General features: G+C 55.8%; 1 pseudogene; it reads left to right on the plus strand.

Annotated features, from left to right (window-relative positions):
- LOC125451560 (exostosin-like 3) overlaps positions 1-11,465 on the plus strand; it is a 45,698-nt pseudogene extending 34,233 nt beyond the window's left edge.
- The last annotated feature ends 701 nt before the right edge of the window (positions 11,466-12,166 follow it).

The following is a 12,166-nucleotide window of genomic DNA, read 5'->3' on the forward strand; positions in this document are numbered from 1 at the left end:
CCACTCTGCCCTCACACTCTCCATTGCAGTCTGCCCTCACTCTCTCCACTCCACTCTGCCCTCACCCTCTCAACTCCACTCTGCCCTCACTCTCTCCACTCCACTCTGCCCTCACCCTCTCCACACCACTCTGCCATCACTCTCTCCACTCCACTCTGCCCGCACCCTCTCCACTCCACTCTGCCCTCACTCTCTCCGCTCCGCTCTGCCCTCACCCTCTCCACACCACTCTGCCCTCACTGTCTCCACTCCACTCTGCCCTCACCCTCTCCACACCACTCTGCCTTCACTCTCTCCACTCCACTCTGCCATCACGCTCTCCACTCCACTCTGCCCTCACCCTCTCCACTCCACTCTGCCCTCACCCTCTCCACTCCCCTCTGCCCTCACCCGCTCCTTTCCACTCTGCTGTCACTCTCTCCACTCCACTCTGTTGTCACCCTCTCCATTCCACTCTGCCCTCACTCTCTCCACTCCACTCTGCCCTCACCCTCTCCACTCCACTCTGCCCTCACCCTCTCCATTCCACTCTGCCCTCACCACCCCCACTCCACTCTGCCATCACCCTCTCCTCACCACTCTGCCCCCACACTAGGCTGGCACGGTGGCTCAGTGGTTAGCACTGCAGCCTCATATCGCCAGGGATCCGTGTTCACTTCCAGCCTCGGATGATGTTCTGTGCAAAGTTTGTACGTTCTTCCCGTGTCTGCGTGGGTTTCCTCGGGGTGCTCCAGTTTTCGCCCACATTCCAAAAGATATGCAGGTTATGTGGATCGGCCATGCTAAATTGCCCGCAGTGTTCAGGGGTGTGTGAGTTATAGGTGGATCGGTCTGGGCGGGATGCTGCAAGGAGCGGTGTGGACTTGTTGGGCTGAAGGGCCTGTTTCTACACTGTAGGGATTCTAATCTAATCACTCTGCCCTCACCCTCTCCACTCCACTCTGCCCTCACTCTCTCCACTCCACTCAGCCCTCACACGGTCCATTCCACTCTGCTGTCACTCTCCCAACTCCACTCTGATGTCACCCTCTCCATTCCACTCTGCCCTCACTCTCTCCACTCCACTTTGCCCTCACCCTCTCCACTCCACTCTGCCCTCACTCTCTCCACTCCACTCTGCCCTCACCCTCTCCACACCACTCTGCCGTCACTCTCTCCACTCCACTCTGCCCGCACCCTCTCCACTCCACTCTGCCCTCACTCTCTCCGCTCCACTCTGCCCTCACCCTCTCCACACCACTCTGCCCTCACTCTCTCCATTCCACTCTGCCTTCACTCTCTCCACTCCACTCTGCTGTCACGCTCTCCACTCCACTCTGCCCTCACCCTCTCCACTCCACTCTGCCCTCACCCTCTCCACTCCCCTCTGCCCTCACCCGCTCCATTCCACTCTGCTGTCACTCTCTCCACTCCACTCTGTTGTCACCCTCTCCATTCCACTCTGCCCTCACTCTCTCCACTCCACTCTGCCCTCACCCTCTCCACTCCACTCTGCCCTCACTCTCTCCCCTCCACTCTGCCCTCACCCTCTCCACTCCACTCTACCTCACCCTCTCCACTCCACTCTGCCCTCACTCTCTCCACTCCACTCTGCCCTCACTCTCTCCACTCCACTCTGCCCTCACCCGCTCCATTCCACTCTGCTGTCACTCTCTCCACTCCACTCTGCCCTCACCCTCTCCACTCCATTCTGCCCTCACCCTCTCCACTCCACTCTGCCCTCACCCTCTCCACTCCACTCTGCCCTCACACTCTCCATTCCACTCTGCCCTTACCCTCTCCATTTCACTCGGCCCTCACCCTCTCCACTCCACTCTGCCCTCACCCTCTCCATTCCACTCTGCCCTCACCATCCCCACTCCACTCTGCCATCACCCTCTCCTCACCACTCTGCCCCCACACTAGGCTGGCACGGTGGCTCAGTGGTTAGCACTGCAGCCTCATATCGCCAGGGATCCGTGTTCACTTCCAGCCTCGGATGATGTTCTGTGCAAAGTTTGTACGTTCTTCCCGTGTCTGCGTGGGTTTCCTCGGGGTGCTCCAGTTTTCGCCCACATTCCAAAAGATATGCAGGTTATGTGGATCGGCCATGCTAAATTGCCCGCAGTGTTCAGGGGTGTGTGAGTTATAGGTGGATCGGTCTGGGCGGGATGCTGCAAGGAGCGGTGTGGACTTGTTGGGCTGAAGGGCCTGTTTCTACACTGTAGGGATTCTAATCTAATCACTCTGCCCTCACCCTCTCCACTCCACTCTACCTCACCATCTCCACTCCACTCTGCCCTCACACTCTCCACTCCACTCTGCCCTCACCCGCTCCATTTCACTCTGCTGTCACTCTCTCCATTCGACTCTGTTGTCACTCTCTCCATTCCACTGTGCCCTCACAGTCTCCACTCCACTGTGCCCTCACCCGCTCCATTCCACTCTGCCTTCACTCTCTCCACTCCACTCTGCCCTCACCCTCTCCACTCCACTCTACCTCACCCTCTCCACTCCACTCTACATCACTCTCTCCACTCCACTCTGCCCTCACCCTCTCCACTCCACTCTGCCCTCACCCTCTCCACTCCACTCTGCCCTCACACTCTCCATTGCAGTCTGCCCTCACTCTCTCCACTCCACTCTGCCCTCACCCTCTCAACTCCACTCTGCCCTCACTCTCTCCACTCCACTCTGCCCTCACCCTCTCCACACCACTCTGCCATCACTCTCTCCATTCCACTCTGCCCGCACCCTCTCCACTCCACTCTGCCCTCACTCTCTCCGCTCCGCTCTGCCCTCACCCTCTCCACACCACTCTGCCCTCACTGTCTCCACTCCACTCTGCCCTCACCCTCTCCACACCACTCTGCCTTCACTCTCTCCACTCCACTCTGCCATCACGCTCTCCACTCCACTCTGCCCTCACCCTCTCCACTCCACTCTGCCCTCACCCTCTCCACTCCCCTCTGCCCTCACCCGCTCCTTTCCACTCTGCTGTCACTCTCTCCACTCCACTCTGTTGTCACCCTCTCCATTCCACTCTGCCCTCACTCTCTCCACTCCACTCTGCCCTCACCCTCTCCACTCCACTCTGCCCTCACTCTCTCCCCTCCACTCTGCCCTCACCCTCTCCACTCCACTCTACCTCACCCTCTCCACTCCACTCTGCCCTCACTCTCTCCACTGCACTCTGCCCTCACTCTCGCCACTCCACTCTGCCCTCACCCGCTCCATTCCACTCTTCTGTCACTCTCTCCACTTCACTCTGCCCTCACCCTCTCCACTCAACTCTGCTGTCACTCTCTCCACTCCACTCTGCCCTCACCCTCTCCTCTCCACTCTGCCCACACCCTCTCCAATCCACTCTGCCCTCACCCTCTCCATTCCACTCTGCTGTCAGTCTCTCCACTCCACTCTGCCCTCACCCTCTCCACTCCACTCTACCTCACACTCTCCACTCCACTCTGCCCTCACTCTCTCCACTACACCCTGCCCTCACACTCTCCACTCCACTCTGCCCTCACCCTCTCCACTCCACTCTGCCCTCACCCTCTCCACTCCACTCTGCCCTCACACTCTCCATTCCACTCTGCCCTTACCCTCTCCATTTCACTCGCCCCTCACCCTCTCCACTCCACTCTACCCTCACCCTCTCCATTCCACTCTGCCCTCACCACCCCCACTCCACTCTGCCATCACCCTCTCCTCACCACTCTGCCCCCACACTAGGCTGGCACGGTGGCTCAGTGGTTAGCACTGCAGCCTCATATCGCCAGGGATCCGTGTTCACTTCCAGCCTCGGATGATGTTCTGTGCAAAGTTTGTACGTTCTTCCCGTGTCTGCGTGGGTTTCCTCGGGGTGCTCCAGTTTTTGCCCACATTCCAAAAGATATGCAGGTTATGTGGATCGGCCATGCTAAATTGCCCGCAGTGTTCAGGGGTGTGTGAGTTATAGGTGGATCGGTCTGGGCGGGATGCTGCAAGGAGCGGTGTGGACTTGTTGGGCTGAAGGGCCTGTTTCTACACTGTAGGGATTCTAATCTAATCACTCTGCCCTCACCCTCTCCACTCCACTCTGCCCTCACCCTCTCCACTCCACTCAGCCCTCACACGGTCCATTCCACTCTGCTGTCACTCTCCCAACTCCACTCTGATGTCACCCTCTCCATTCCACTCTGCCCTCACTCTCTCCACTCCACTTTGCCCTCACCCTCTCCACTCCACTCTGCCCTCACTCTCTCCACTCCACTCTGCCCTCACCCTCTCCACACCACTCTGCCGTCACTCTCTCCACTCCACTCTGCCCGCACCCTCTCCACTCCACTCTGCCCTCACTCTCTCCGCTCCACTCTGCCCTCACCCTCTCCACACCACTCTGCCCTCACTCTCTCCATTCCACTCTGCCTTCACTCTCTCCACTCCACTCTGCTGTCACGCTCTCCACTCCACTCTGCCCTCACCCTCTCCACTCCACTCTGCCCTCACCCTCTCCACTCCCCTCTGCCCTCACCCGCTCCATTCCACTCTGCTGTCACTCTCTCCACTCCACTCTGTTGTCACCCTCTCCATTCCACTCTGCCCTCACTCTCTCCACTCCACTCTGCCCTCACCCTCTCCACTCCACTCTGCCCTCACTCTCTCCCCTCCACTCTGCCCTCACCCTCTCCACTCCACTCTACCTCACCCTCTCCACTCCACTCTGCCCTCACTCTCTCCACTCCACTCTGCCCTCACTCTCTCCACTCCACTCTGCCCTCACCCGCTCCATTCCACTCTGCTGTCACTCTCTCCACTCCACTCTGCCCTCACCCTCTCCACTCCATTCTGCTGTCACTCTCTCCACTCCACTCTGCCCTCACCCTCTCCTCTCCACTCTGCCCTCACCCTCTCCAATCCACTCTGCCCTCACCCTCTCCATTCCACTCTGCTGTCAGCCTCTCCACTCCACTCTGCCCTCACACTCTCCACTCTGCCCTCACACTCTCCACTCCACTCTACCTCGCACTCTCCACTCCACTCTGCCCTCACCCTCTCCACTCCACTCTGCCCTCACACTCTCCATTCCACTCTGCCCTTACCCTCTCTATTTCACTCTGCCCTCACCCTCTCCACTCCACTCTACCTCACCCTCTCCACTCCACTCTACATCACTCTCTCCACTCCACTCTGCCCTCACCCTCTCCACTCCACTCTGCCCTCACCCTCTCCACTCCACTCTGCCCTCACACTCTCCATTGCAGTCTGCCCTCACTCTCTCCACTCCACTCTGCCCTCACCCTCACAACTCCACTCTGCCCTCACTCTCTCCACTCCACTCTGCCCTCACCCTCTCCACACCACTCTGCCATCACTCTCTCCACTCCACTCTGCCTGCACCCTCTCCACTCCACTCTGCCCTCACTCTCTCTGCTCCGCTCTGCCCTCACCCTCTCCACACCACTCTGCCCTCACTGTCTCCACTCCACTCTGCCCTCACCCTCTCCACACCACTCTGCCTTCACTCTCTCCACTCCACTCTGCCATCACGCTCTCCACTCCACTCTGCCCTCACCCTCTCCACTCCACTCTGCCCTCACCCTCTCCACTCCCCTCTGCCCTCACCCGCTCCTTTCCACTCTGCTGTCACTCTCTCCACTCCACTCTGTTGTCACCCTCTCCATTCCACTCTGCCCTCACTCTCTCCACTCCACTCTGCCCTCACCCTCTCCACTCCACTCTGCCCTCACTCTCTCCCCTCCACTCTGCCCTCACCCTCTCCACTCCACTCTACCTCACCCTCTCCACTCCACTCTGCCCTCACTCTCTCCACTCCACTCTGCCCTCACTCTCGCCACTCCACTCTGCCCTCACCCGCTCCATTCCACTCTTCTGTCACTCTCTCCACTTCACTCTGCCCTCACCCTCTCCACTCAACTCTGCTGTCACTCTCTCCACTCCACTCTGCCCTCACCCTCTCCTCTCCACTCTGCCCACACCCTCTCCACTCCACTCTGCCCTCACCCTCTCCATTCCACTCTGCTGTCAGTCTCTCCACTCCACTCTGCCCTCACCCTCTCCACTCCACTCTACCTCACACTCTCCACTCCACTCTGCCCTCACTCTCTCCACTACACCCTGCCCTCACACTCTCCACTCCACTCTGCCCTCACCCTCTCCACTCCACTCTGCCCTCACCCTCTCCACTCCACTCTGCCCTCACACTCTCCATTCCACTCTGCCCTTACCCTCTCCATTTCACTCGGCCCTCACCCTCTCCACTCCACTCTACCCTCACCCTCTCCATTCCACTCTGCCCTCACCACCCCCACTCCACTCTGCCATCACCCTCTCCTCACCACTCTGCCCCCACACTAGGCTGGCACGGTGGCTCAGTGGTTAGCACTGCAGCCTCATATCGCCAGGGATCCGTGTTCACTTCCAGCCTCGGATGATGTTCTGTGCAAAGTTTGTACGTTCTTCCCGTGTCTGCGTGGGTTTCCTCGGGGTGCTCCAGTTTTCGCCCACATTCCAAAAGATATGCAGGTTATGTGGATCGGCCATTCTAAATTGCCCGCAGTGTTCAGGGGTGTGTGAGTTATAGGTGGATCGGTCTGGGCGGGATGCTGCAAGGAGCGGTGTGGACTTGTTGGGCTGAAGGGCCTGTTTCTACACTGTAGGGATTCTAATCTAATCACTCTGCCCTCACCCTCTCCACTCCACTCTGCCCTCACCCTCTCCACTCCACTCAGCCCTCACACGGTCCATTCCACTCTGCTGTCACTCTCCCAACTCCACTCTGATGTCACCCTCTCCATTCCACTCTGCCCTCACTCTCTCCACTCCACTTTGCCCTCACCCTCTCCACTCCACTCTGCCCTCACTCTCTCCACTCCACTCTGCCCTCACCCTCTCCACACCACTCTGCCGTCACTCTCTCCACTCCACTCTGCCCTCACCCTCTCCACTCCACTCTGCCCTCACTCTCTCCGCTCCACTCTGCCCTCACCCTCTCCACACCACTCTGCCCTCACTCTCTCCATTCCACTCTGCCTTCACTCTCTCCACTCCACTCTGCTGTCACGCTCTCCACTCCACTCTGCCCTCACCCTCTCCACTCCACTCTGCCTTCACTCTCTCCACTCCACTCTGCCCTCACCCGCTCCATTCCACTCTGCTGTCACTCTCTCCACTCCACTCTGTTGTCACCCTCTCCATTCCACTCTGCCCTCACTCTCTCCACTCCACTCTGCCCTCACCCTCTCCACTCCACTCTGCCCTCACTCTCTCCCCTCCACTCTGCCCTCACCCTCTCCACTCCACTCTACCTCACCCTCTCCACTCCACTCTGCCCTCACTCTCTCCACTCCACTCTGCCCTCACTCTCTCCACTCCACTCTGCCCTCACCCGCTCCATTCCACTCTGCTGTCACTCTCTCCACTCCACTCTGCCCTCACCCTCTCCACTCCATTCTGCTGTCACTCTCTCCACTCCACTCTGCCCTCACCCTCTCCTCTCCACTCTGCCCTCACCCTCTCCAATCCACTCTGCCCTCACCCTCTCCATTCCACTCTGCTGTCAGCCTCTCCACTCCACTCTGCCCTCACACTCTCCACTCCACTCTACCTCGCACTCTCCACTCCACTCTGCCCTCACCCTCTCCACTCCACTCTGCCCTCACACTCTCCATTCCACTCTGCCCTTACCCTCTCCATTTCACTCAGCCCTCACCCTCTCCACTCCACTCTGCCCTCACACTCTCCATTCCACTCTGCCCTTACCCTCTCCATTTCACTCGGCCCTCACCCTCTCCACTCCACTCTGCCCTCACCCTCTCCATTCCACTCTGCCCTCACCATCCCCACTCCACTCTGCCATCACCCTCTCCTCACCACTCTGCCCCCACACTAGGCTGGCACGGTGGCTCAGTGGTTAGCACTGCAGCCTCATATCGCCAGGGATCCGTGTTCACTTCCAGCCTCGGATAATGTTCTGTGCAAAGTTTGTACGTTCTTCCCGTGTCTGCGTGGGTTTCCTCGGGGTGCTCCAGTTTTCGCCCACATTCCAAAAGATATGCAGGTTATGTGGATCGGCCATGCTAAATTGCCCGCAGTGTTCAGTGGTGTGTGAGTTATGGGTGGATCGGTCTGGGCGGGATGCTGCAAGGAGCGGTGTGGACTTGTTGGGCTGAAGGGCCTGTTTCTACACTGTAGGGATTCTAATCTAATCACTCTGCCCTCACCCTCTCCACTCCACTCTACGTCACCCTCTCCACTCCACTCTGCCCTCACACTCTCCACTCCACTCTGCCCTCACCCGCTCCATTTCACTCTGCTGTCACTCTCTCCAATCGACTCTGTTGTCACTCTCTCCATTCCACTGTGCCCTCACACTCTCCACTCCACTCTGCCCTCACCCTCTCCACTCCACTCTGCCCTCACTCTCTCCACACCACTCTGCCCTCACCCTCTCCACACCACTCTGCCGTCACTCTCTCCACTCCACTCTACCCGCACCCTCTCCACTCCACTCTGCCCTCACTCTCTCCGCTCCACTCTGCCCTCACCCTCTCCACACCACTCTGCCCTCACTGTCTCCACTCCACTCTGCCCTCACCCTCTCCATTCCACTCTGCCTTCACTCTCTCCACTCCACTCTGCCATCACGCTCTCCACTCCACTCTGCCCTCACCCTCTCCACTCCACTCTGCCCTCACCCTCTCCACTCCCCTCTGCCCTCACCCGCTCCATTCCACTCTGCTGTCACTCTCTCCACTCCACTCTGTTGTCACCCTCTCCATTCCACTCTGCCCTCACTCTCTCCACTCCACTCTGCCCTCACCCTCTCCACTCCACTCTGCCCTCACTCTCTCCCCTCCACTCTGCCCTCACCCTCTCCACTCCACTCTGCCCTCACCCTCTCCACTCCACTCTGCCCTCACTCTCTCCCCTCCACTCTGCCCTCACTCTCTCCACTCCACTCTGCCCTCACCCGCTCCGTTCCACTCTGCTGTCACTCTCTCCACTCCACTCTGCCCTCACCCTCTCCACTCCACTCTGCCCTCACCCTCTCCACTCCACTCTGCCCTCACCCTCTCCTCTCCACTCTGCCCACACCCTCTCCAATCCACTCTGCCCTCACCCGCTCCATTCCACTCTGCTGTCAGTCTCTCCACTCCACTCTGCCCTCACTCTCTCCACTACACCCTGCCCTCACACTCTCCACTCCACTCTGCCCTCACCCTCTCCACTCCACTCTGCCCTCACCCTCTCCACTCCACTCTGCCCTCACACTCTCCATTCCACTCTGCCCTTACCCTCTCCATTTCACTCGGCCCTCACCCTCTCCACTCCACTCTGCCCTCACACTCTCCATTCCACTCTGCCCTTACCCTCTCCATTTCACTCGGCCCTCACCCTCTCCATTTCACTCGGCCCTCACCCTCTCCACTCCACTCTGCCCTCACACTCTCCATTCCACTCTGCCCTTACCCTCTCCATTTCACTCGGCCCTCACCCTCTCCACTCCACTCTGCCCTCACCCTCTCCATTCCACTCTGCCCTCACCATCCCCACTCCACTCTGCCATCACCCTCTCCTCACCACTCTGCCCCCACACTAGGCTGGCACGGTGGCTCAGTGGTTAGCACTGCAGCCTCATATCGCCAGGGATCCGTGTTCACTTCCAGCCTCGGATGATGTTCTGTGCAAAGTTTGTACGTTCTTCCCGTGTCTGCGTGGGTTTCCTCGGGGTGCTCCAGTTTTTGCCCACATTCCAAAAGATATGCAGGTTATGTGGATCGGCCATGCTAAATTGCCCGCAGTGTTCAGGGGTGTGTGAGTTATAGGTGGATCGGTCTGGGCGGGATGCTGCAAGGAGCGGTGTGGACTTGTTGGGCTGAATGGCCTGTTTCTACACTGTAGGGATTCTAATCTAATCACTCTGCCCTCACCCTCTCCACTCCACTCTGCCCTCACCCTCTCCACTCCACTCTGCCCTCACCCGCTCCATTTCTCTCTGCTGTCACTCTCTCCACTCGACTCTGTTGTCACTCTCTCCATTCCACTGTGCCCTCACACTCTCCACTCCACTCTGCCCTCACCCGCTCCATTCCACTCTGCTGTCACTCTCTCCACTCCACTCTGCCCTCACCCTCTCCACTCCACTCTACCTCACCCTCTCCACTCCACTCTACATCACTCTCTCCACTCCACTCTGCCCTCACCCTCTCCATTCCACTCTGCCCTCACCCTCTCCACTCCACTCTGCCCTCACACTCTCCATTGCAGTCTGCCCTCACCCTCTCCACTCCACTCTGCCCTCACACTCTCCATTGCAGTCTGCCCTCACCCTCTCCACTCCACTCTGCCCTCACACTCTCCATTGCAGTCTGCCCTCACCCTCTCCATTCCACTGTGCCCTCACCCTCTTTAACATCCTCTGGCTGCCACCATTTTCATCCTGCTGACCTGTCCCATTATCGCATAACTGACAGCTGATATCTAATTTATGAACTGGAATGCTACTTATGAAAAACAGACTAAATCCATTCAAGCAAATTACTTGGCCACACAATATGTTGGTAACAATCATTAGATGTAAGTAGCTGTCAAAATTGTGGGACAACAGTGTGTTCTAATTGTATTGGTTTTCACGGATGTGCATAGTTTTCATCAAAACAGTCAAACTGCTCCTGCAGCTTAATCTCAGTTCTCTAGGTCTGTGTAGTTTTCCCTTAGGCCAATATGCCTCCAGTATACACAAGGTTGACACATCTGTCCAATGACAAGTGCATTTTGGGAGGGCAGGTGTGGACACGATGAGTGTGTCCTGTGGGATATTGGCATTGGGTTTGTGCTAATGATTACAGACTGGCTCCAGTGTTTCACGTTGCGTTGGACACTCTGAGCAAGCTGCTGTTTTCCAAACAGAAATTATTGGCTTGATGTGAAAAACTCTTGATAATATTCCACCTTTAATTCAATTTCGGTTTGGAAGAATTCTACTTCGGGGAGGTTCATTTTCTCTGATGGCACACTGGCTGATGTGCTTGCAGTGTCCTTTGTGTGCTATTTTAACTGACATTAACCAACTATAATTTATTTATTAAACAGCAAACAATTAATTAAAATAACATACAAAAGGAATGTAATTACCTTAACCAAAACATTACCAGATGAATTAATAATTCTATTAGCACTCTCAAGCTTCATTTCAATTAACACTCTATTAAAATGAGGCTTGATGCTGTCCTGTGATTGGCTCCAAATCAAAGCCTGAGGTTATTTTTGAACAGATGTTTTAAGTTTGAATGTTTAATGCACCATATGGATTATGGCAGCTTTTCATTTTGCCTCTTTATTCAACAGGCCAGGAATTTCAATCATTTTCAGACAAGTTAGCAACAACCCAGCTGCTACAGGTGGAGTGCTTCAAGCTCAACTTAAACAGAAAGGCTCATTTCCCACTTTATGATTTTAATTCTCTAGCGTGGCAACTAATATGAATACAGTAGTTTGCATAATTTATGTAAAATATCTTTGGGTTCCTTTGATGTAATTTTAATAATTGAAATACTGTTGTAACTCAATTACAGACACTTTCAAGTTTGAACAGACATTTAAACTTGCATACAATATAAACTCTCTTCACAGTCCACTAAAGTTACAGTTGAAAGCATATCAACACAATCCTGCCCTCCAGAATAATAAAACTATACACACCTCAATCTGATAAAACTCTCATCTGTCCCAATATTTTTGGCAATAATTTCAATATTAACATCACCTACAAAGCTCTGTACTTGAAATAGTTTTACTTTCTTGGTGGAAGAATTTAAGCAAGTCTGTACACCAACAGAGTCCTATATTCAGTTAATTTGAATTTTCAAAATCATCACTGAGGAATTGTGATCACAATCCTACATTAGCTTACACAGATAACAAAGTGTGGAGCTGGATGAACACAGCAGACCAAGCAGCATCTCAGGAGCACAAAAGCTGACTTTTCGGGCCTAGACCCTTCATTAGCTTACACAGCTAGCTTTTCCCAAAAATTTTGAGTTGTGAAATTCTATTGGGCTCATTTAATCTCACAAAATAATTATGGTTGGAGACCAATGAAGCTCACAAAATATAGAGGATAGGTTGATACACTTGTCTCTGTGAATCTTTGCATATGCTTAGATAAGGTAACATAGCACTTTTG

Source organism: Stegostoma tigrinum, chromosome 5 (assembly GCF_030684315.1).
Source record: "Stegostoma tigrinum isolate sSteTig4 chromosome 5, sSteTig4.hap1, whole genome shotgun sequence".
Classification (NCBI taxonomy): Eukaryota; Metazoa; Chordata; class Chondrichthyes; order Orectolobiformes; family Stegostomatidae; genus Stegostoma; species Stegostoma tigrinum.